The 27,391-nt window shown below is 38.0% G+C and overlaps 1 protein-coding gene across 8 annotated transcripts in view; it reads right to left on the bottom strand.

The window, feature by feature from the left end:
- Positions 1-27,391, bottom strand: part of CDK14 (cyclin dependent kinase 14) — a 631,911-nt gene that overhangs the window by 522,126 nt on the left and 82,394 nt on the right. The window lies entirely within an intron of this gene.

Raw genomic sequence — 27,391 nt, 5'->3', positions numbered from 1 at the left:
TCCTTCCTCTCCCCCATATTGATTCTAATTTAGGGAAGGTGCGGTTTTACCACAATACAAAGGCCAAAGTGATTAACTTAGTTTTATCATCATCCCCTGAAGTACCTGATTGCCTCAACAGTCATCATTCGTCCCAATCATTCAGGGAGGCCCAGTTCACATAAAAGGTTTTTTTAAAAGTAATAATTCAGGGGATTCCCATTGTGACTCAGCGGTAATGAACCCAACTAGTATCCATGAAGATGTGGATGCAATCCCTGGAGTCTCTCAGTGGGTTAAGGATCCAGCGTGGCCTCAAGCTGTGGTGTAGGTTGCAGATGTGGCTCAAATCCTGCATTGCTGTGGCTGTGGTGTAGGCTGGCAGCTCCAGCTCTGATTCGACCCTGGGAACTTCCATATGCCATGGAAGTTCCTAAAAAGATGAATAAATCTTTTTATTCATCCTAAAAAGATGGTCCTAAAAAGATGAATAAATAAACAAGTAAATAAATAAAATAAAAAATAATAATTCAGTTCATTCTTCTTGACTGACCCCCATCACAACCAGTTTCTTCTATGGGCACAAAGTAATTATAGTGCCAGCAAGAACCTATGACCATGAGAAGCCACAACCAGGTAATGACCAAATGTTTCAGATATTTCCCCTCACCTCCACCAGAGCTCTTTAATTCAGAACTCGGACAGACAAAACAGGTTTGATAAGGACAAAAGAGACAGCATCATTGTTGAAACCGTATAAACAGGTACAATGGAGCACTAACTGCAAGGAAGTTTGGATGCAGAATAGCTAGATGGAGAATAGGAGCTCAAGAATCAGACAAAACACACCTTGGGCAGGATATATTTGGGGATAATATTAATGGTTTGTATACCTTAGAGGCTTATTGTGAGGCTAACAGGGATATAAACTGCTTAGAATAGAGTTCAGGAAGACAAAGGCTTTTACAACCCAGTAATAAGCATAACGTATATTTAGGGTTGACCAGGCACTAAGCCTTTAGGTATCACAGACATTCCTTTATCCTGGGGCCCTGACTTCTGCCTGAGGTCTAGTCTTGGTTCTCTTGATTCAGATCAGCCTGGGCACTTCCTTCTGTATCAGCTGTGGGCTGTCAGGTTCATTTTCTCGGTCATTCCTTAAGTCCATCAGTTCCTACTGATTCTTCTCCAGAACTTCTATTTCTATTTGTTTTGCAACTGCACTGTGCTTGTGCACCATTCCATGAAATTCAACCACTTGCTCAACCACTTTTTTAACAGCTATAAGTGCTACCCTATATCCTTTCTTGATATTTTCTACGGCTGCAGGCAGAAGGAGCTATGGATTCACAGTACTCTATGGGTTTTAATGAGAAAGTTTAGCTCACTCCCTATCTATCTACCTATCATCTATCTGTTTTTCTATCAATTTCCTTTTCTCCCTGTCATATTTCTCCACAGTAACTACAAAGCTGCTTCTAAAGAATCAAGTCAGAACAGAAAGCTCATGGTTACATAATGAAACTTTCAAGATAAAGTTTATTGAACAGATTAGAATGAAAACAAGAGATTTTACCATTGGGACACACAAGAGAAATTATGAAGCAGTGAATGCTGGAAGAGGTGAACTTCACACCTACTCACTCACAGGAAAATCAGCCACATAATGTATTCACAGCTGCTCTTTGAAACTGGGCAAGAAAAGATTTAAAAACAACAACAACAACAACCTCATCAAGAATCAATTTTGCCAGGAGCAAACACATAACCTTTCAAATAAACAGTTCTAAATTGGAAAGCATGTATTTTCACAAAATTTGGGGATGTTTTAAGATAATTGATGCCAATCAGGAAGCAGGACTCTGTCTTCTAAGACTGCACTAAACAAAATGTTCTATCTGATCAAAGAAGGAATAAAATTCCGAGGCATCAGATTTCAAAATATACACAAATAACTGGCTTTCTTATAAAAATGTGGTGAATCATCCCTGATAACATCTATGTAGAAGCAGAGTTGACCCACACGTGCTAAATCTCAATCAAAAGAAACTACCACCATTCTGCTCTTTCTCTCATCTACAAAAGTCTTTTACTTCTTGAAGTTCCCTTTGTGGCTCAGTGGTTAACGATCCCGACTGGGATCCATGAGGATGTGGGTTCGATCCCTGGCCTTGCTCAGTGGGTTAAGGATACAGTGCTGCCATGGGTTGTGGTGTAGGTCACAGACGCAGCTCAGATCTGGAGTTGCTGTGGCTGTGGTGTAGGTTGGCCGCTACAGCCCTGATTTGACCCCTAGCCTCAGAACCTCCATGTGCTAAAAGTGTTTTACTTCTATATACAAATAGCATAAGTTAGTACAACTAAGAAATGGTATTTTCATAGTAAGAAATTTACAGGAAGAATTCAATACTGTACTATTACTGCAATTGGAATGAAATTAAAATAACATAAATACTAATAAAAAGCAATTACTGTTAGAACAGTGTATGCAAGTACAAATGAAAATATCACCAGCAGAGGATTCTGAAGACCTCTTCTCCAAGAGACCCCCCCACACACCAAAAATGTAAGATAAGCATATAATCCTGTGGGCAATTAATTGTAACTAAAACTAACCCCACCTATCAGAATAAACATAAAGTAACATGTAGCAGCTAATTTTCAAGTATTTAAGGACTTTCAATTTTTTTTTAACACTTGGTATGTCCATCCAACACTTCTTTGTATAGGGGAAATGTTTCATTCTTTTAACTCTGTGTAGGTATTTTAAAAGAATTAGAATACTGGGAGTTCCCGTGTTGGCTCAGCAGGTTAAGAACCCAACTAGTATCCTTGAGGATGAGGGTTCGATCTCTGGCCTCACTCAGTAGGTTAAGGATCTGTCATTGCTGCAAGCTGCAGAGCAGGTCACAGATGTGGCTCAGATCTGGCATTGCTGTGGCTATGGTATAGGCCAGTGGCTACAGCTCTATCCCTAGCCTGGGACCCTCCATATGCCGTGGGAGCGGCCCTATTAAAAAAAAAAAAAAAAAGAATTAGAATGCTAAACTATTGCCATAGAAGACATAGAAGTTCTCTAAAATTTTTATTCTGAAATCACTTCTGGCTCATAGAAAAATCTCACACAGGGCAGTTCGGCTTTATATCAGAACAAAGACACCATCCGACATCTGAAAAGTTAAAAAAGAAGAAAGCCACATTGTAAATGCACTGAAATCTGATACTCTACTAAGAGATTTTTAACACCATAGAGAATGTAAAAGGCTCTCCTCTCTTTTCATGATAAATTTTGTCATGTTTATAGGGACTGTAAATATAGAGCTAAGGGGTGCTTCAGCAAAGGTATGTCTTCTCATTTGACAAAAAAAAAAGAGGGGAGAGGAATGAAACTGTCATTACTCCCAAAGTTACCTTTGACCTTAAACCTCCCTTCATCACTCAACCCCTCCCAGCTTCATTTCTCTGTTCCCCTCTATACCAAAATTTCTCAAAAAGAACAGTTAATCTCAATTGCCTCTTCTCACCATCTTTTTTTTGGGGGGGGTGCTTTTTTAAAAATTGAGATATAATTGACATATGACATTTTATTAGATTTTAGTTTATAACAGAATCCCTTGCCATATACTTCTTGATAATGATTTTTTGCCACCAAAGTAAACACAACAAAAGGCAAAATTCCCTTTCATTCTTAAACTCATTTTATTCACGCTTCTATCCTCTTCATTCCACCAAGATCGGCAATGGCCCCGACTCTGCCCATTCCAGGGGCACTTCCCTAGACCACTCAGCAGCAACAGGCACAAGTGATCACTCCATCCTTGAACTCTTCCTTTGCCTTGGCTCCAAGGCTTGTTTTCTTCCCACCTCACTGGCTGTCTCCTCTGTCACCTTTGCTGGAGGCTTCTCTTCCCAACCTGTACAGATGGAATTGTCCCAGGACTGGGAACTCGGCCTCTTTTCATCTCTGTCTATATTCCCACCTTAGGTGATCTAAAAGTCATGGTTTGGGAATTCCTGCTGTGGCTCAGTGGTAACAAGCTCAACTAGTATCCATGGGGAGACAGGTTCGATCCCTGGCCTCGCTCAGTGGGTTAAGGATCCAGCATTGCCATGAGCTGTGGTATAGGTTGCAGATGAGGATCGGATCCTGCGTTGCTATGGCTGTGGGGGAGGCTGGCAGCTACAGCTCCAATTCAACCCCTAAGAACCTTCATATGCTGTGCGTGCGGCCCTAAAAAGAAAGAAAAAAAAATTTGTTGAATGAATATATGAATGATTCATTTCTATACTCGTACTCATTTCTTCCTGGGGTAGAGAATATATGTTCCAATTGTTTATTTAATACATATAGTAAAATACCAAAAGGAGCCATTAAATATCTTTCTTAAGTTATATTTTTAGAGCCTCATAATGTTAGCAAGGGGATTTTTAGACAGAACCGCATGGGCACAACAAATGAAGTAGGAAATATTTTAACACATTTATGGGAAGACAGGTAATTTCCTACAGGAAATCTGGGGAAAGATGAGGAGGGAAGAAAGCAGGATAGGTGAAAAATGAGGCTTGGGATAAGGCAGAAAGTGGACAAAGGGCAATCATGAAGAGTCTTATGTGACAGCTTGAGGTCTGAGTGTTACATTGTAGGCAAAAGGGAGACAGACATAAGCAGGGAAAAGAGCAATCAGAACTCCATTTGAAAAAAATTACTCTGGTCACATAATCATGTCTGTTCTTAGTTGACGTAGCACATTTGCTGCTCGAGGTCTACAGAGAAATAAGACATGTATCTGTATCTAATATACAGCACAAATGAACCTTTCCACAGAAAAGAAAATCATGGACTTGGAGAACAGACTTGTGATTGTCCAGGGGTAAGGGGAGGGAGTGGGAGAGATTGGGAGCTTGGGGTTAACAGATGCCTTTGGAATGGATTAACAATGAGATCCTGCTGTGTAGCACTGGGATCTATGTCTAGATACTTACAACAGAGCACGACCATGGGAGAAAAAATTATGTATATATGTATATGTAACTGGGTCCCCATGCTGTACAGTGGAAATTAAAAAAAAAAAAAGTGTGTTGGGGGAAATAATAATAATAAATAAATAAATAACATTTCACCTAAGTCTTAAATAATTATTTAATCCCTTATCATACCTAAAAGGTATTCATAGTTTCTTGCTCACAAACTTTTAATTTTCCTAATGAAACATTTCCCCAGCATGTTCCTATTTGAATATCTTTAACGTTCAGTCAATTAGCTCTCCAACTCAAGAATACTTATGTGGCAGTCTTTAATTAATGCACACAAAGTCTCCTGTATACACAGTGAATCAGTTAACTTACAACACTAAATGTTAATACTATATCAGGTCGTGAAATATTCAACAAGAAAATTCAATTATAGTTTTTTTAATTAGTGAAAAAATGGCATCTGATCAGATACCAAAAAAGTCTTGAGTTTGTCCAATACAAATTCCATGTTAAAGTAAAATGGAGTTCAGTTGGTCTAGACAAAATACACATAAAAAATCCTGTATTTTTTAAGATTAAAACAGTAACTTGATTTTAATATTCAAGAAGCAAAAGGACTCTAATATTCAAGGAAGCAAAATAACTCAGATAAATGAACAATGGATGATATCTGAGCTAGCGTAAATAACTTCTCTCTGCTTAGTAAGCAGGTTTATGACTCCTATGAAGTCAGAGAAGATATAGAAAGGGAATCATTAGGAAGAATAAACAAAGGCAGGACCCAAAGTCAAGGACCAAGTGGGTATTCTCTCACTGGGACTTCACATGTGCCTGGGACATCCACTGATTTGAGGCCAGGGACAAAACTAGGTTAATTTCTGCCCTGCAACCCACTTCCCCAATAAGGCTTCCTTGGAAGCTCCTAACAATAAAACCACGAATGTTACAGTGTTTGAAGAAAGCCTAAAAGAAAGGTATCTGCACAGCTAGTCACTAAAAAGATTCAAATTATATGAGAATGGGGCAACCCTCAAAGATGCCTGTCCCCAGCTGGGAACACTTAGAGTGGGTGTTAATCTTGGCCCTTTTTCTCCAACTCTATGTGGGCACCACAGACTAGGGTCTATTCCAGGACTCACCACCAGTGTATATAACTTATACAACTTCTGTTTCATAAATATTTAAGTATGAAGGAGCAAAGATGTTTTAAATTTTAAAAACGACCTTTAGACATCAACCTTAATATTTACATTCCACAGAAGTCATTACATTTTAAATACCTTTGGGAAAAAGATACAGAGCAACCACTTCGAAATGGAAAAAGGCAAAAATATGTACAAAATCTGAATGACTTCCTATAACAGCATGAAAAACAAATCTGGATTTTCACACACAGGCTAAGTGAACTATTCTTTCTTTCATGTGCTTCAGTTTTATGCACCTTTTCCTAGTACATCTCACAAGCTACAGAGCCCTGTTGGCAAAATGCTTCTCTCTGGGGAGATTTTTTTTAACTTGATAGGGAAAAAACGCCTTGAATTTAAAGCAGTTTTTCTTTCACATCATAACAGTGCAATGACCTCTATGCAAAATAAAATGAAAAATGCAAGATGATGCTATAAGGTTGGTTTTATGTCCACCAAGATAACAGATCTATAACTTTAGAGTTCACACAATTGAAACAAAGAAAATATAAAATAATCTTAGAAATGGAGAAACCTCTTCTGATAGAGATACCTTTCAAGAGAGACCCACATACTGCTGAGAAGCCAAATCTGATTGCCAGCCTTCTTCCCAAATTTCCTATATTGTCAAAACAGAGACAGAAATGCTGGTGGAATCAAAAGAAGACAAAATTAACTAGTACATACACTCTACTTGCTCCAACACTCCAATAAAATGTCCAATCCACTGTAAATTCAGAAATTATTTAAATGAAAAAGGTATCAGACTGAGGTTCAGAAAGAACAAATCTGGGAGTTCCTGTTGCGGCGCAGTGGAAACAAATCCAACTAGTATCCATGAGGATGCGGGTTTGATCCCTGGCCTCCCTCAGTGGGTCAGGGATCCAGCATTGTTGCAAGCTGCAGTGTAGGTTGCAGAAGAGGCTCAGATCTCACGTTGCTGTGGCTGTGATTAGGCCTCATCGATACCTAGCCTGGGAACTTGCATATGCCAAGAGCGCAGCCCTAAAGAGCAAAAAGAAAGAAAGAAAGAAAGAAAGAAAGAAAGAAAGAAAGAAAGAAAGAAAGAAAGGAAGGAAGGAAGGAAGGAAGGAAGGAAGGAAGGAAGGAAGGAAGGAAGGAAGGAAGGAAGGAAGGAAGGAAGGAAAGAAAAGGAAAAGGAAAAGGAAAAGAAAAGGAAAGGAAAGGAAAAAGAAAAGAAAAGGAAGGAAAAGAAGAAAGAAAAGAAAGACGGAAGGAAAGAAAGAACAAGTCTGGTCCAACTTGCTAAATTCATGACCAGTGGTCCATAAATGCTTCCTGACTTGGCTAAAGAGCTGTATGATGAGTTCCCACTGTAGCTCAGTGAGTTAAGAATCTGATACAGTATCCATGAGGATGCGGGTTTGATCCCTGGCCTCGCTCAGTGGGTTAAGGGTCCAGAGTTGCCGAAAGATGCAGCTCAGACCTGGTTTTGCTATAGCTGTGGGGTAAGCCCCAGTTGCAGCTCTTGATTTGATCCCTAGCCTGGGAACTTCCATAAGCCACAGGTGCAGCTATAAAAAGGAAATAAAAAAAGATGTATGATCACAGGCAGGGAGGAGGTATCAAGATCATTAGCTGTCCTTCATTAAACTGACCAATGGAGCAATGAGCAGTGCTCAGGCGTTGACTCTAAGATCTAAGATGTAACAAGGATGCATAACCCCTTGTCACTTCCTCCAAGAGTGTGAGCGGTGGGCTGTAGTAGCTGAAAATAACCACCTGGGGCTTAAACCTAAGGGGAGCATCTCTTCCTGCAACTATAAGAAGGATCGCCTGTACCCTGAAGGCTATAAAAACAGGGAAAGGGACTGAGCAGTGAGGGACATGATCCCATTTGAGTTTTAAAGAGATCACTGGCTGGAATTTTGAGAATGGATTTCAGAAGTACAGAGGGAGTCACTGAAGCCAGGCAAGACACTAAGGAAGGAGTAGAGGGGAGAGATAATAAAATTGAGGTGACAGGAGTAGAAAAGAAATTTGAGAAACACTTAGCAAATAAAATTAAATGGTAAGTATGTGAAGGAGGAGAGGCGACTGCTGCTGCTGTGAATGATGACTGCAACTAATACCCGTATCACTAAAATGCCCCATGTTTCAATGTGTCAGTCACTACACTAAATGGGAATTCATATTACCTCATTTAATCCTACTGACATCCTAGGAGGTGGATACTACTATGCTCCCCCTTTTACATAGGAGAAAAGTGAAACTTACAAAGCTCAAGCAGCATGTCCAAGGTCACATAAACAAAGCCAGGACTGAAGCCTCAGCCGGCTGAGGTCAAATCCCGAAGACCAAATTGTTCCTTGTACTACAAACCTCCCAGGATTCTGACTTGGTGGGTAACTAGGAAACATTACTTACCTAAACATACGTATTTTTGGAGTTCCCATCGTGGCACAGTGGTTAATGAATCCAACTGGGAACCATGAGGTTGCGGGTTCGATCCCTGGCCTTGCTCAGTGGGTTAAGGATCCGGCGTTGCCGTGAGCTGTGGTGTAGGTCGCGGAAGCAGCTCGGATCCTGCGTTGCTGTGGCTCTGGCGTAGGCTGGCGGCTACAGCTCTGATTAGACCCCTAGCCTGGGAACCTCCATGTGCCGCACGGGAGCGGCCCTAGAAAAGACAAAAATAAAAATTAAACTTAAAATTAAAAAATAAACATATGTATTTTTGATTATAAGACACTTAATTTTATGCCATTTTTCATGTTCTGTTCTTTCCTATGAGTATCCTGATGGTGCCATCTTTCACATTCATGTGAGTCTCTCCTTAAGATACTCTCCATGGCACCACATTGGCTTCAGACACAAAGAGCAAGATTCTATACTTCTCTCTGGCTCCGTGGACCTGCCACCATAGTTGCTCTGGGATTAAACTGTACAGAGTCCTCAAAACTCACTCTTACCTTGTACGGCAGGAACCAGATACTCTGCCCTCCCTCATTGCCTAGAATGCTTTTTCATCTTTCCCCAGGTTGATTATAATATCTGAAAAATTCTGATATTTATCTTCCTACAAATGTAGGAAGGACCCAACATCCAGCTGTCTACCAGAAGCCTAATGCCTATGTGCACATATGGGGACCCCACAAAGACAAAATAAAAATATTCCAAGTTGAAGCCATGAAAGTTTATTTTATCACTTCTGAAATTGTGCTCTCCAATCCATTCTCTCCTAGTCAAATAATGTGATGGTTACACAGAGAGCAGGGTGTAACTCTGTGCTAGAGGAATCCATTAGGTTTTGGTCAACAGCAAATACCACTGAGACACTGAAGGTGCTGCACCTCCTACTTTCAGTGTGACTTGTTGGCTATGGAGGGATAATATCCTCTCTAGGTTACTACCAAACCAGATTGTGTTTTGCCTGTTTTTAATATATCCAAGGGGGTTCCGTGGTGGTCTAGTGGTTAGGATTTGGTGCTTTCATTGCTGCAGTCCAAGTTCAATCCCTAGTCAGGGAATTAAGATCCCATATCAAGGCACTGCACTCCGCAGCCAAAAAATAAACAAACGAATAAATAAGGAGTTCCTTAGGAATATTAGAATACCTTAAAAAAAAAAAAGATATAAAAAGGGCCTCAGTAATTCCAAGGAGGAGTCCTGTCTCCATGAGTGCCAACTGAAATCACAGAACTGGTAAGTACTATGTGCTCCCATCCCTACCTCCAGAGATATTTTTGTACATATTTGATACTTTAGAGTTCCTTTCTCAGGACGATTAAATATATAAAGTTTGACAAAGTTCTCTGTCATTCTTATATTAGAACCATGACAGTCCACGGGTTTTCTATATTTTTTCTTGTAAACTTTTACTTTATTAGGAATCTTATGGTTATTTCATAAGCTCTTTAATGAATATCAAATAAGGGCTGAAGGGGAGGTACAGCTTTATGCTGACACAGAATGCTCATTCTGGTGTTAGATGCTATTGTATTTTATTTTGTCTTTTTGCCATTTTCTTGGGCCGCTCCGACAGCACATGGAGGTTCCCAGGCTAGGGTTCTAATCAGAGCTGTAGCCGCCGGCCTACGCTAGAGCCACAGCAACGCAGGATCCGAGCCTCGTCTACAACCTACACCACAGCTCACGGCAACACCGGATCCTTAACCCACTGAGCAAGGCCGAGGATCGAACCCGCAACCTCATGGTTCCTAGTTGGATTCGTTAACCACTGAGCCATGATGGGAACTCCAGTTGCTGTTTTATTTTATGGCGGTCAAGATCGTGGATTCGGAAACTAGGCTGCCTGGGTTCACATCATGACTCACATTGACCTGTTCACTGGCTTTGTGGCTTCCAGCAAATTTCTTCACCTCTCTGAGATTTCCTCACCAGAAAACAGAGATAATAATAGCAACAACCTCAGACAATTATTGTAAGAATTAAATTAGTTGATCTTTGTAAAGGACTTAAAATAACATCTTGAACTAAGTAAACACTGTATATGTGTTGATTACAGAACATAAAAATAGCTTTGGCCAAATACTGAACTTTTGGCAATGCACTAAGTTATGAGATGGAAAATTCAATTACAATGTGCTCAAAAGCTATTTAACCTTCAAATAAAATGTTTTATATCTACGTGTCATTATAGGAAATACACTCCAGCAAAGAAAATACTCTTAAATAAATGCATTATCCCCTGTTTAGGAGATGTATACAAAAATGTGCTGATCTACATAATGTATAGAAAACAAATATGACAAGGATTTCATTTATTATTAGACTCCATATAAGTCAATAACCTCAGTTATCCTATTTGAGCAAACACAAGTATAAAATTCTTCTTGTCCATTTTCACTTGCCTACCCAAATTTGTCACATGACCACTGAAGACTTAATTTACCTTTGAAAATTAATAATAGAGCAATAATTCACCATTGTGAACTTTCATGGAATAGTTTTGTCAGAAAGAAAAATATATACAGATCAAACCTAGAAACTATAAAATCTGAATTCTTTTCATTTTATAAGCTATTTTTAGTGATAAGAAAAAATTATAGTGGTCAGCAAACATCACACAGCTATTTATCAAGATCCCTACATCTCTAAAGTACTCACAAAGCAGGGAAAGAAAGGTAGCAATGGAAACAAAATGTGCCTGAGGGCATACTCTATTATTCTTTGGATTTTTCCTTTTTTATTTTTTGAAGATAATCTGGATAGAAGGAATGGTGATTACATACTTCAGACATCTAAAAATGCAAAGGTCATCTTTAATCACACTAAATTCTATCCACTATATATCACTATATTAAGCTTTTATTGAACTTGCAAGTCTGTGTTCTGCTGCATAGTGAGGTTTCAGACCCACACACAGCACTATCCTTTAGAAGGAGCTTTTAAAGCAATTCGTACCCAGCCATTTTCCAGAAATGACTTAAGGTGGATAATGAAATACTTTGAATACATCAAGATAAAACTCTAATAGCTGAACAGGACATCTGATTAAACATGACAGATTAACCACCCAAGCCTTTTGTCTGTTTCCTCTCCCTCACAAAATACATACCAGTTGATAGAAGATAATATGAGAAAAAGAATGTATATATATGTATATGTATAGCTGGGTCACTCTGCTGTACAGCAGAGATTGACAGAATATTGTAAACTGACTATAATAAAAAAAGAGAGAGAGGAAAAAAAAATGCCAGTAAAGAAACAAAAAAGATGTAAACCCACCAGGACAAATAAAAAGTTAGAAACATTTCAACAATACTGGAGGAGCAACTACTGGTTTGACAGAGCTTAGAATGCAGCTGGTCAAGTGCTGGCAGGGGGATACCAGCGAGATGTGAGCCAACTGTCACACAAAACTGTAACAGGAGAGTGAGAAGCAGAACTGTAAGCAAGGGGGCTGGATAAAATCTCCCTATGGAGCAAGTGAAACCCATAGGCCTCCCAACCTGAGTCAGTGCAGCCAGGTTATTCTCTGGAGAAACTGACCTTCAGAGGTTTGAAGATCAGAGTTATCATTAAGGCAAAAAAGGACTGACAATCAGGATGGAACAGAGAGGGACTGATTGAGTGAGAATTTGAAAACTGAAAAACATCAGGGCTCAAAAATCTACTCCCTTGATCTGCTCCCAAACATGGGGTGCCCAATTTCCCCTCTATGAAGTCCAAAGCATCTCTTCTGGGGAAAAAAAAAAAAAAAAAAAGAAGGTTTACATACTGACATTTACAAGTCCCCTGATGAAGCACCTCAATTGCTATTTCATCAGCATATAGCCAAAATGATCTGCCAATAAGCTGTACATGCACAGAGAGATGATAATCATGTCAGGACTCACTCTTAAAAACACTTGATAGAAAATAATAACTATACATTTAAGAACAGCCTCCTACATATAAGCACAACACAAAAAAATAAAAAGAAAATAAAGGAAGGGAGTGTGGATGGAACAAGGAAAAGATATTGCATAGATAGACTACTTTAAAAGAGAAAGTTTTCATTTAAAAATTATATTTAATATTACCTAGAGAGTAACTTAAACACAGACTCCCCCCAAAAAATCTCAAATGAATATCTTCAGAGAAAGAAGATACCACATAAAAAGAACAGAATGCTACATCAAAGAAATCATCAGTGATGAAGAAAGAGATTCCTAACATTAAAAATATAATTAGTAATTAAAAATTTAAAGCAAGGTGTTGGAAAACTAAGTCAAGGAAATCTCCTAGAAAACAGAAACAAAAGACTAAAGGATGGGATATGCAAATGAACAAGTAAGAATATTAGAATACCAATCCCATAATCCAGTAGCACCAAAAACCTAACTAAGAGGAGTTTCAGAAATTATGGAGAAATTGAAGAGAGGTGATTAGCAAAGTAATAAAAACCAAAAAATTTCCCCAGTCTCCATATTCATCCCAGAACCAAATATTAGTTTTAAGTCTCCAGATTCAAAGAGCTCACCAAGTGTCCAGCACAACAAACGAAATAAAAAGAGGCCAATTATAAGGAAATTTGCTATGAAACTGTACCATACCAGAAATAATAACAGACAAAAAACCCTAATAGCTTCCAAAGAAAAAAATGTAACATACGTACACACTTATCTAATAAGCAATTGCTGTGACAAAGTTTTAAAAGTAAAAATAAAATCTGGAAGACAATATAGAACAATGGTTTTTAAATTCTATAGGAAAAATATATTTTCAACATAGATTTCTATACCCAGCCAAACTATCACTTAAATGTGAGAACAAAAATAAAGATAGCTTTAGCCACTTAAGGAACAAAAACTGAGTATCCTACATTCCTTTCCTTAGGAAACAACTGATTGAGTGTTCTCTCAAACAAGAGAGCACAAGGCATGGAATCATGATTCAGGCAACCCAACATGAAGGAAGTCCCAGGATAATGGAAATTCTTCAGGCCTAAGGGATAAGTCACCTAGCCTGGAGTTGGAAAACTGGGAGCTGTGAGACAAAAGCCCCTAAAAACATTTCATCATTTAAAAGACTGTCATTTGAGGAGGAAAAAGAAGGGGAGGAATTTAGAAAACTAACCAAATGGGCTCAAGGTGTTGATTATTGATTCAAGTTTAACAAGGAGCTGTACAAGAATGGCAACATATCTCTTTATACCACTGTACCAGATAGTGAATACTAATGCAGGCTTCACAATGAAAGCATACACTACACATTTAAATAAGAATGGCAGTATAAACTAAAAATATTTGAGAAACAGCATAAAAAGAGTTGAATGTCATTGTTTACATAGATTAAGGGCTAGTAGAGGGAGACAGAAAACTGTAAGTACACATGAAGATAAGAAATTGCTGTGTTTTTTACACAATCATCCAATATTTAGTATGGTTTCACATTTTCATTCTCTGTATATGTGGGTTTTTTTTTTTTTTTGTAATCTTTAAAATTAAGTAGATGAGAGGGAGATAGAAATGGGGAATTGTTTAACAGATGTAGAATTTCTGTTTCACAAGATGAAAACAGAAACAGAGTTAGAATCCACTGCACAGGAATGTGAATAGAGGTAACACAACTAGACTGTACACTTTTTAAAAAGTTAAGGTGGTATGTTTTATATTACGTGTTCTGTTTGTTTGTTGTTTTGGCTGCATGGGCAGTATGGAGAAGTTCCCAGGCCAGGGATCAAACAGGCGCCACAGCAGCAATCCAAGGCTCTGCAGTGACAATGCCAAATCCTTAACAAGAGAACTCCAATTTTATGTTATGTGTTTTTTACCACAATTAAAAATTAAAATAAAATTTTAAGAATAAGTGCATAGGAAAAGCAAGTCAAAGGAAAAGTTTTCACATTTAGTAGACAACAAATTTGACTACAAGCTCTTTAGCAGCCATAATAAGCAATATGATTTAGTGTCCACAAAGATTTTTTTAAAAAGCCATAAAGCCATTATTTTCAAAAGAATTATAACTAAATCCTGATATGGGAAAGAAGGAAAATTTATGGCAAAGATTCCTCTAAGATGACACTGTAAAATTAAAGAATTATGCAAACACAGCATTATGTCTCATTTACTTTAAAAGAATCCATTGGGAATAAACAGATTTTTAATATGTAATATCTATTTCAGGGAAACAAAAAGGTATTAAATGCCTAGTAACAGTTCCTGCAGACCCTCCTATCACTGGACTGGGAGGTGAGAATAGTCATGGTGCCCATCAGTCTTCCTGGGGCAGGAGGCCAAGGACAGGAAGGGCCCAGCCCCTCCCCCAGCACAGTCTCAAGAGGCAGAGCCTCGTGCACTTCATCTGTTCACATCATTAGTCTACTGATGGTTTTAAGACTCAAGCTGGCACGTGAAAAGTTGTTGGCTCTTAAGGAGTATCAATGTGCCAAACAGAGGTTGAATGAAAGTCAGTGTCTTAAAACTGAAACTCTCTTTTAAGACTAATTTTCCTGAGTAGCTTACAAGCTAGTTTTGAATTAATATAGGAACAGAATTCCAAAAATATTTGAGCAATTGTGGCATTCATTTTGGGATAAACACACAGCTATCCAATGTAGATTATACTTGAAAGATAAGTCCCTGAAACAGAAATATATAATGGAATGTTGGGTACATTTGTCTAAAATCAAACCATTAAGCCAACCAAACAAAAATATACACTCTTGGCTTACAAAAAAGGAAGTGCTGGATGGAACAATGACCTAAAAGAAGCCAACCAGAAATATGGCTTCCTAAATAGCCATATCTCATGTTCCTTTATTTCTTAATACTTTCAGTGTAACACACTGGGCTGTGGGGTTATATGTAGAAACCTGCATCTTTCCCGTTAAACTTAAGTATCTGAAACTAAACTGTGATGCCCTGCCCCACAATGATTCTGAAACAAACTCTTCTAATAGTCTTCCCAAAGGTCCATTAATAGTAATTCCATCATCTAAGTTATTCAGACCCAAAGCTTTGATGATTCCAATTTGATAGCCAAACTGTTAGAAAATCCTGTGGACTATACCTTCAAAGTAAATCAAGACTCCAACCAGCTCTCAGTGTCTCCAGAGCAGACACCCTAGTTGGATGGTGAGCTGATGCACCATCTTCTTACAGATTATTCCAGGAGCCTCTCAACTGGGGTCCTACTGCTCTCTATCATCCTTTATCAGAGTAGCTCATGAAGATATCCTTTTGAAATGGAAGCCAAATCATTTTACTCTGCTCCAAAACTTCCAATGGTTTCCCTCAATATCAAGAATAAAAGTCAGTTTCACAGCAGCCTACAAGGTTCCACACAATGTTGCTTATTTTTCTGATTTCATTCCTACTACTCCCCCTGCTTTGTTCACTGTTTCACCCACAATGACTTCCTTGCTGTTCCCTCTACCTCAAATACCCCTCCTCCATGCATCCACTCCCTCATGGCCTACAAGTCTATGCTCAAAATTCACACTTTCTGTGAAGTATTCTTCAATCATTCTTAAAATTACCAACTTTCCCATACACCCCCTTCCTTATTTCTCCTCATAGTACTCAGCACCACCACCAGAGTTTACCTATGGGTTTACTATCTGCTTCCCTTCCCAATTCAGCTCCATGACAGCAGGGATTTTTGTTATGTTCACTGCTACACCCTCACTGTTCAGAACTGAGATAAACATATACTAGATGTTCAATAAATATTTGTGAATGAGTAATTTCTGTCTGAAAATCGCCAAAATGCATGTGACCAAGTAGGGAGTACATTTTAGAGTTTTTTAAAAAATATTTTCAAGTAATTATTACCATGAATAAAATAAAATAGAAAACTTACAGGACTTTTTTTTTTTTTCTGTTTTTGCTTTTAACTGCTTACTTTCTAAGGTAATCTTTGCCAAATAAGCCCTTACCAGTATAATTATTTTAATGCATCTTTTTGATGGTCTTAAGTAATGAGATGCAAAAACAATTATCTTACAACAGCATGGAAAATGCTATACAGTCGCCATTATCAATTCTTTAATTCCATATTAATTTCATATTAAATTAATGTATGTGATTGCTTCTAAAATGACACACAGCTAAAGGATTCTTTATTCTGTGGCTAGAGGACGCCATCTGGCTCAATGTGAGAGAAACCACACCATTATACTGAATAGGGCTATAAACGCAGTATTTAGTGTTTCCGTATAAGATGAAAAATAAATTATGTGGTGGTACTTTATTTAATTCATTTAATAAACACTTTCTACATGACAATTACATAGACTTAGTGAAAAGTTAATACTAATATTAAAAATAACAATACTAGGTAGTTCTAACCATATTACATGAATTGCCAAATTTAACCTGTACAACAATCTACCGAGGTCAGTAGGTGCTAATGTTATTCCCATTTGAAGGGTGAGGAAACTTGAGCACTGAAAAAAAAAAAACTACTTAATAGGAATCCTTGTAGAGCTAGAATTCAAATTGGAGCACACCATATCTGAAGCTAGGAAGTCTGGGTCCAGAGCCCACAACTTAAGTCTTACAGTATCTGCCTCTTCTAGAATAGCAAATACCAAGCAAACTCATCTTGCATGCCCTTCAGAACATTAAAAATAGGCTGAGATCTGCCTTAGAAGGTTTGTAGTCTAAAGACACAGGCCTTCAATTTTACTGGTACATCACTATGTTAAAAATTAAGATGCTCAGAACAAATGATCGGAGTCTTCTAATGCAGTTTCATGTGTAGAATTACCTTAAGTATAGAAATTTTTTTAAAATATTGAAACTGTAGGTTTGAGCATCAATAGAGCAGTTAAACTACATAATCTCTAATACTAATATAAATCATGAATTCTAAAATTCTATAAAAATTTTCTTTAAAAAGACCAAAAGTTTCTCTTCTTATTGGATCATCGGAGAATGATTTCCAAGTAATATGCAATGTATAAGCAACTTTCAAATTCTTCCTTCTCTTCAGCAAACAATGATTAAGTACCTACAACCTACCAAGGGAGAAAGCTGAAAATAGATAAGATGTACTCCACGCTTTCAAAGCAACTGAAGCAAATTCCACAGATTTTCAAATATTTTGAGATACGATGTATTTCATGTCATCAAACTAATAAAGCAAATTCCACATATTTTCAAAAACACCCTAAGAGTTATGGAAACCAGATTTCTGAACAGTGAATATACAAAAGAGTCTGTCCCCAACAACCACGAACTTGACTACCCCTTTCCCAACGCAACTCAACTACTGTGAGTTAACAGTTCCCCCTCAGGGCCAGAATACGAAGATCTGAATTGTAAAAATGCCTTCAGCCTACCTCCTCAAAGGAGACCAAGGACTCAGAGACCACAGGTTACTTAATTAAACCTTTTTATTTGAATTCCTGCTTACCCTCTCACTTGAATCACTTTCTTCCATTCTGTCATTTCTTGCTCAACAACCTCAAGAGCTTCTTTACCTACACCCAGCCTCCCTTCTGTCCCTCCATAAAACAATAAATGATGCTAATGACAACAGACAAACATAAAGGTAATGTTTAATCTATACCAATACCAAATTTTTAAAAAACCATACATTTGGGACTAAATTGATCACTAAAACCAGGGCCATCAATTTCTATGGTTCCCAAAAGTAACCACTGTTCCTTTTAAGACCTCCACAGGAGCTCCCATCATGGCTCAGCAGTTAATGAATCTGACTAGCATCATGAGGATGCAGGTTCGATCCCTGGCCTTGCTCACCGCATTAAGGATCTGGCATTGTTGTGAGCTGTGATGTAGGCGGCAGATGTGGCTCAGATCCTGCATTGCTGTGGCTCCAATTCGACCCCTAGCCTGGGAAGCTCCATATGCTGCGGGTGCGGCCCTAAAAAGCAAAAAAAAAAAAAAAATTCCACAGTCTCTCTTCACCTTTTCAACCACATTAGGCATATTTGCTTCTTCTAGTGCCAGAATTCAACATGATTACATAAATGACTCCAATATTCATACTGGTGTAAACAAAGACAAAGAGCATTGCTCACCACACAGTTCTACAAGGGTTATGAAGCTGTAACTCACTGACCATGCCCCCTGAGAAGAATTCAGGATGAAAGGGTGAGAGGCATCCTGTGCTTTGGATAAAGAGGCCCTGTAAATAGTTAGATGTAGATCTCAGGAAGAATCTCAATGACTCCCAACTCTTGCAGCTTCCCATACACAGAAAAGAACACCATTAACCTGAGATATCTGTTCTTTAAAATTAGCAGCAATTTTTCACCAACATGTACGCAGAGTCATTTTGGTTGGTGGGATGGAAGAAAGAAAAGAGCGGAGTAGAGAGGAAAAGGAAGGGAAGGACTCTGAAAATTCACTAGGGCATGTGGGTTGATAAAACACAATCATGGAGTCTCCTGGTGGCTCAGAGTCTCCAGCTGGCATTGTCACCATTGTGGCTCTGGTTATTGCTGTGGAATGGGTTTGATCCCTGGCCCGGGAACTTCCGGTTGCCATGGGACCAGCCAAAAAATATACATGTATAATATAATCATATTGTAAACTATGTTTCTACATATGAACGCTATTCTAAACTGTCTCTAAAGTCAGCACTGGCTTTGCCAATGTGGATTCTTATACCTGCAGTCTCAGAAATCCCCTGTCTAAGGACACTCTCCCACTAGGTCACTATGTCTGACATTTTTTATTACATTACAATAATACATTTTCAATAAATCATGCTTCCTTGCAATATATTGTATTCTGTAATTTACTTTGGAATAATTTCTTAGCAGTGGTTTTTGTTAATACTGCTATTATCACTGCCCATGAATTATTGACTTGGTGCTTTAACATGTGTGATTATTAAGCCATTTCCATGTGTTACATAAACAATGGGAAACATTTTTTTTGGTCACACCCCACAGCATGTAGAAGTTCCTAGACCAGGGTTCGAGCCAGTGCCACAGCAGTGACCTGAGCCACTGCAGTGACAATACCAGGTCCTTAACCTGCTGTGCTACAAGGGAACTCCAACAGTTATTTTATAAAAGAGAAATTATTAAACAGGTTTTAATTAAGTAATTTAATAGCAGTGACATATAGAGAAGGCTAATTATGACAAATGAAAAAGATCAAGTCTTCAGGTTGTTAAACTTTTTAATATGATTACAAGAGACGTGCTATTTCCCTTTATATGTCCATTTTTCATTTATTTTCTTAGGTGTCATTATGGACTCCCATTAGAAATTGTATTCACTGGTCTATGACTGATCCTAGGTGTCAAAACCACCAGATATTGGATGTCCACAGGAAATCTGTGGAGCAATAATTGTATTCAGCTCATTTTAGATGCAGCAAAGGGTCATAGGGATGTGTCGTACATGTGTATTCTGACTGCTCTGTGATTACCACAATCCAACCTGGATTTCTTGAACTTCCCTCCTAATACCTTCCTTGTGGCCCGAGCTTCTTAACTTTATACTCTGTCATTCTAATATTGTTGGTATTGATTCAGCTTATACTGAGAAAGAAGAAAGCCTAAGTCATATTTCTCAGTTGTCAAATCTGGTGACTTAAATCAAGTATTTACGGGCTATCTTTTCTGTCTTCCAGCAGTTGCTGCTTTAAGCTGCAGCAACTGTTCCTATTTGTTTTAGATCATCAGCCAAAGATGCCACTATTTCACAATTTTATTTATCTCAGAAATTGCTTTTTTAAAGCAAGTTAAGTTTCTTCATGACTAACAATGTCTTTCTCCTTCAAATTCCTTAATATGCACCTAGATCAGAGTTCCTGAGTGGCTCAGTGGGTTAAGAACCCAACAGTAGCCACGAGGATGCAGGTTCAATCCCAGCGCCTCACTCAGTGGATTAGGATCTGCTGCTTCTGTGGCTATGGTGTAGGCTGGCAGCTGCAGCTCCAATTTGACTCTTAGCCGGGGAACTTCCATATGCCTTAGGTTTGGCCCTAAAAAAAAAAAAAACCTAGGTCCATTCTTGTTCTCATACCCCATTATTCCTTCTACTTTAAGGACCATCTTCTTCCCTTACCCAAAAAATTTATTTGTAAAGCAGAAACAAACTCACAGATTTCAAAACCAATCTTATGGTTACCATAGGTGAAACCACTGCAGGGAGGGAGGAAATGGGAGGGTGAGAATAACACAGACACACTACTATATAAAATAGATGATTAACAAGAGCCAACTCTATAGCACCAGGGAAAGCTACTCATAAGTTTGTAATAACTGGAAAAAAGAGTGGATATATTTATGCATATAACTGATTCACTCTGCTGTACACCTGAAACTGATATAACATTGTGAGTCAATTATACTTCAATAAAATTTAAAAAAAAAAGCCTTCCTTTTCCACCTTCTACCCAAAGCCTGCTCAGCCTTCAGAACCCAATTCAAATGCCACTTCCTAAACAAAGGAAGTTCCCCTCACAGTTCATATTTTATTTAGCCTCCCTTAACTCAAAAATCCCCTATCCCAGGGCTTCTTAGGCAGTATGTCTTTGAAAACCTTAACACTGGGCAAATAACGTAATAGACCATACTGGAGATGATTTATTTCGTTTAAAGAAAAAAACACATTTCACTACTCTAGCCATTACTTAAATCGTCCTATTATTATGTGGAATGCATACGATGATATAAAATTCTTTCTGTTATTATTTTCTATGAGTAAGATATCATGGGGAAAGTGATAAATTCAAATTGCTCCTAGTGGCCATCAATCCTGAGACAGATATTTGTTGAGAAAGTCAGTGGAATATGATTTTGTCTCCAATTAAAACCTTCCATGTGTTGAACATTCAGTCATCCTTAAAGTGAATTTTAAATGAGTAATGTAGCTGTATTATATTACACGAACAAGAGAAAATGAAACACTAACCAAATACCAAACTGAGTCATGTGGATATTCTTGTTCCAGGGATCAAACTCGTACCACAGATGTAACCAGAGCCACAGCAGTGACAATGCCGGATACTTAACCTGCTGAGCCGCAAGGGAACTCCTGAGTCCTTCTCTTTTAATAAGACAGTGTTGACTTCAGCTTTTAACAAGGACATTCTAGACAGTACACTTGCTTACAGACCATGTCTTCCAAAAGCTTCTCAAAGAAATAAAGTCACATTATATAACTCATTTTTCATAATTCTCCAAATTCATTCACATTAGGAGATGGCTGACATTTTGATCAATAAAGTCAAAGACAACTGAAAAGGGTAATGACCCAGGACACCTTCTTCCTGAATTAAACTGCTTTGCAGAAAGGCACTTTGAAATCTTACCTTACTGGAAAGAGAAGGCAAAATATTTATTTAAGGGTAAGTGACTAAATATTTGGAAACTGTAGAAAATCAAGTGAAAGAAACTACTGGAAACAATAAGAAAATACAGAGGGAAACCAGACAAAGGCAAATACCATATGATATCACTTATAACTGGAATCTAATATCCAGCACAAATGAACATCTCCTCAGAAAAGAAAATCATGGACTTGGAGAAGAGACTTGTGGTTGCCTGATGGGAGGGGGAGGGAGTGGAAGGGATCGGGAGCTTGGGCTTATCAGACACAACCTAGAATAGATTTACAAGGAGATCCTGCTGAATAGCATTGAGAACTATGTCTAGATACTCATGTTGCAACAGAAGAAAGGGTGGGGGAAAAACTGTAATTGCAATGTATACATGTAAGGATAACCTGACCCCCTTGCTGTACAGTGGGAAAATAAAAAAAAAAAAAAGAAAGAATAAAGAAAATACAGAGGGAAACCTGTCAAAAACTAAAAATAATCATAATAATAGCAATTAACATTTATTGAGAACTATGATGTGCTAATTCCTTTAAGTATATCTTTTTTGAACGTTAAACAATCCTTATGAGGTAGTTACAACCATTATTATCTTAAAGATGAGAAAGTTGGAGTGACTTGTGCAAAGAAACCCACTATGCCCTACTGTTTATTAAAATTCATATGTAGACTAAAACAGCTTCCTTAGGTACCAATATTCAAAGACAGAAAATACAGTGGAATAAAAAGTACAATCAAAATGCCAAAAAAAAAAAAAGAAACATAGAATATGAGGAAATACATACTAATAAGAAATTCACAGTACCTACAGGATATAGGAAATAGGATACAGGAAACTAGAAAATACAAATAAGAAACAGAAAACAAGTAATTGGAAAGATAAGTTGTTTTTGAACAGAAAGATTTCAATAGTCTTAAGATATCAATTCTTCTTAAATTCATGTCTAAATTCAGTGCCACACGAGACAAAATTTCCATGTAAAAGGTTTTCCATTTTGAAAAAAAATTCTAATGTTCCTGGGAAGACTAAATGTATGATGAATGTATTATCATGCTTAGGTAATTAAAAGTGTGGTACTGACACAGGCATAGAAAGACAAATCAATGTAATAATATCATCAAGATATAGGCCCAAGAATATATTGAAAATTAATTTATTACAATGGTGGCACTGCAAAGCAGTGGGAAAAAGACAGATGATTCAATAAATGCTACTGAGACAAGTGAAAAGCAGTCTGAAAGCAAGTGAGAGATGGGTTCTTTACTCAAACCTTATTTGAAAATAAATTTCAGATAATTAAAAAATATAAATGCAAAAATGAAACTATCAGAAGAAATTATGAATATTTTTCTCATATAGTATAAGGAAAACATTTATAAACATGATTCCAATACCAGAAACCATAATAAGATTGAAAGATATGATTTCCTGAAAATCATACACACACATAAAAGCAAATGACCAACAAATTCAACCACATTAGAAATCAAGGCAATGCAAATAAAAACTAAATATTTTCATCACACAATTGAGGTAAAGACTAAGAAGATTCAGAAATTGCAATGGTATGAGGCTCCCACACAATTAACTTGGTACAATCTTTCTGGAGAACAGTTGGGTATTTCCATTAAAATACAATTTCAGGCAGACTTGGAAATTCTCTTAAAATTTATTTTGAGTGATGCAACATATATAAACATATATAAGCCTTGATTTTAACATCAAGAAAAACAAAGAGAATCTAATTGTCCACAATCAGGGAATTAGCAAAATAAATCATGATGTATCACAACTGTGATCTTAAAATCATGAAGTATTTACTGGCTTTAAAAATATTCAAGATATTTTTGATGAAACAGCAGACCTCTAGCTATTATATACAATGAAAGTTATGCCCCAATGTGGGAGGATAATGGAGTCAAAAGGAAAAACAAACAAACAAACCAAAAAACCACAGAAACAGAATTTAATGAATCTGAAGGGGAAAAAACAAAAAAATAGGAGAAACACTCAGTACTGAACTTTTGGGAGGAAATAACAGATTCAGTGGAGGATTTTATAAGAATATAAATTGCTAGAATTAATCCGAGAGATGTAAAAAGAGCTGAAAACATAGAAGAAATTGAGAAGTCATCAAAGATCTATCTTCCTAAAAGATAATTTTGGGGTAAATGCTATTGAATCTTCATGGAACAGATCATTCCCTAGCCATTAGCATAGTCTTCATATCCAAACATGACCAAAATCATGCAAATTTTAAAACTGTAAACCAGTATCATTTATGAATAAGAATACAGAAGTTCTTAAAACATTGGCAAATCCAGTTGAAGAGACACAGCAAGTATTCTAAGGCGATCCAACATTAGGAAATACATCAAAGCAATACTTCACACTAATAGGCCCAATAAGAAAATCACAGAACATCCAGGATGGTAAAAAGGCATTTGATCACTTTCAAGATAGTCTTGCTACTTCAAAAAAAAAAAAAAAAAATCAGGAGTTCCCGTCGCGGCGCAGCGGTTAACGAATCTGACTAGGAACCATCCGGCGTTGCCGTGAGCTGTGGTGTAAGTTGCAGACGCGGCTTGGATCCCGCGTTGCTGTGGCTCTGGCGTAGGCCGGTGGCTACAGCTCCGATTAGACCCCTAGCCTGGGAACCTCCATATGCCGCGAGAGTGGCCCAAGAAATGGCAAAAAAAAAAAAAAAAAATCAGTCAACCAGTAATTAAAAGAAACTTAGTTAACATGATGAAGAAACTTATAAGAAAACAGCAAACAGCCTACTTAAAAACAACAGCAGGACAGTTTTGGGGACACTAGTTTCTGGGGAAAATTTTTTAGAAGTTTAAGGGAGGAGGAGAGAAATTTTATGGTCAAAGGAATTCAAAAACCTTGAGGTTTAATGCTAAAAAGTTTCTCAGAATTTTTTAATAATTTAATTAAAGTATAGTTGATTTACAGTGTTGTGCCAATTTCTGCTGTACCAGCATAGCGACCGAGGCCTACACATATACAAATTCTTTTGCTCATACTATCCTCCGTCATGTTCTCTCCTAAGAGATCTAATACACTCATGTGCACAGTACATTATAAATGAAAAAAAGCAGGTCTAGGACATAGATGATCTCACCTGTACTGGAGGACAAAGATGACCTCACTGGGTCTATATGTATATGGTTGGAATCTGAAATTAATCAGACATGTTCACTAGACAGAGACATAGGTCTTAAAGAATCCTAAACCTAGGATGGTGATTTTTAACATAAATTCCCCAATTTTTTGACATGCTTCCCTTCAAAAGGTGTATCCTAATTCCTCTCCCCTTCATGGTGGACACACCAGGAAACAATGAAGCTGGCTGCTTATACAGGGCTGAGAGGTAGGAACAGAGTGAAAAGGACACTAGAGGGAGTGATGCTTTTCTGAGTGTATCTTTTTGTGTAGTTGTGGTTTTGGGAAGCAGTTCATGTTGCTGATACTTGAAAAAGAAAGTGAATAAGGATGAGAAGGGAGGAGTAAAATTGAAAGCAAACTGAAACAAATCAACCCTAACCTTATTTGAAATGGCCACATATGCTACAATGTCAAACAGAAGTGGGGAGAAGAGGAGCGGAGGAAGATTTATACAATTTATGACCACAGAATTCTTGGTTGGACGGGGAGGGGGCAGAGAATGTAAACACCCCTAAACCCTTTTATTAAGGGTGATTTTGTGGAGTTACAGCTAAACAACTCTGAAACTATTTCAGATACATTATAGATTTTAGCAGATGAGTAAGGACACTGAAATGATTGGGAGCTCAGGTTCTCACCATGGAAGAAGAGAGACACAAATATGAAGTGGGTGAAGACAAAGAAGAACTCCATGGGATGGAACAGAACTGGGGTGGGTGTGGACTGGGGATTTCTACATATGCTTGAAGAGCTCCCAGTGCTGAGTCAGACAATTCGAGAACCAAAGTAATTTTAAAAACAAGATTGAATTATAACCCACTGAGGAAAACTTGGGAACCTGTAAGGTCACACCAATAATAAATGAATAAAGAAATAAGAGGACCGGAGTTCCCGCTGTGGTGCAGTGGTTAACGAATCCGACTAGGAACCATGAGACTGCGGGTTCGATCCCTGGCCTTGCTCAGTGAGTTAAGGATCTGGTGGGTGTTGCCGTGAGCTGTGTGGTGTAGGCTGCAGACGCGGCTCGGATCCCGCGTTGCTGTGGTTCTGGTGTAGGCCAGTGGCTACAGCTCTGATTTGACCCCTAGCCTGGGAACCTCCATATGCCACAGGAGCGGCCCAAGAAATGGCAAAAAGACAAAAAAAAAAAAAAAGAAAGAAAGAAGAGGACAATAAATGGAGGACTCCTGCTTACATGAAAAGGTCAAGTACTGAGGGGTCAGTGTGGAGGGAAAACAAACATTTTGCAAACTCCACACTAGAGAAGGGAGCACGAATGCTAAGGGGGGAATATCTTGATAATGGGCAAGATATTTATATGGAACAAAATGTCTCCCCACACACGGCCTATTAGTCGGAAGAGGGAAAGATAGTACACAGAAATCATCTGACCCCTTTACTGGATGATCAAAACTACAGAGCAGATGGACATCACATGCCTCCATGGGAGAGACCCTAAGGACACATCAGTTATGTAATATTCCAGCAGGGAACACGTAACCTTAACAAGAGGAAACATCACACAGACTTAAGGTGAGGGGCATTCCATGGGGGAGGGGGGACTTATTATTAAAAATGTCCATTGTCATAAAGTATAAAAGTTGAAAAACTGTTCCAGATTAAAGGAGAATAAAAAGACATGACAATCAAATGCAATGCATGAGACTAGACTTGGTTGTGTACTGGAGGGGGAAAAAATGCCATAAGAAGATATTACTGGATTAATTGACAAAATCAGAAAACAGACCATAGATTAGATTAAAAGTACTACATTGATGTTAAATACAGTGAAGTTGATAATTGCACTGGAGCAATGTAAGAAAACATATTCTCAGGAAATATATACCATCCTATACGTATCTTTCAAATAATTCGAAAAACGTGTGTGTGTGCGCACGTGTGTGTGTGTGTGTGTACATAAGAAAGGAGGTAGAAAGAGTGGTTGTTGTGTGTATCCATATTTATCTAACCATCTATTTATAGAGAGATAGGTAGGGAGGTAGGTAGGTAGGTAGATAGATAGACAGACAGACAGACCAGCAGGCAGCCAGGCAAACACAAGCATGATTAGCAAAAATGTGCAGCTCGACCAATGAAAGCAGAGAGCATGGGCATCCCAGACATTCAGAATGTTCTCAGATGCAATGGACAGTCCCCATCAGCCACAAGAATATTCAGTGAAGATGGGTCACGCCAGTGTCTGATAGATACCCAGTTGGAGTCACCTCTACTAGGTAAACATGGGTCTCAAACAAGTGAACTTCTTAAATCACTCTTAGTTTGCTGGAAGTGCACAGGGAATAAAGTAACATTTGATAAGTTCATAGGCAAGTGGCCTCAATTTA

This window comes from Sus scrofa, chromosome 9 (genome assembly GCF_054392235.1).
Source record: "Sus scrofa isolate SSC_HxYL_T2T_F1_AM1 chromosome 9, Sscrofa_HxYL_maternal_Yorkshire_Landrace_v2.0, whole genome shotgun sequence".
Taxonomy (NCBI): Eukaryota; Metazoa; Chordata; class Mammalia; order Artiodactyla; family Suidae; genus Sus; species Sus scrofa.
Note: the sequence above shows the minus strand (reverse complement) of the source record. Positions and strands in the feature narration are given on the sequence as shown.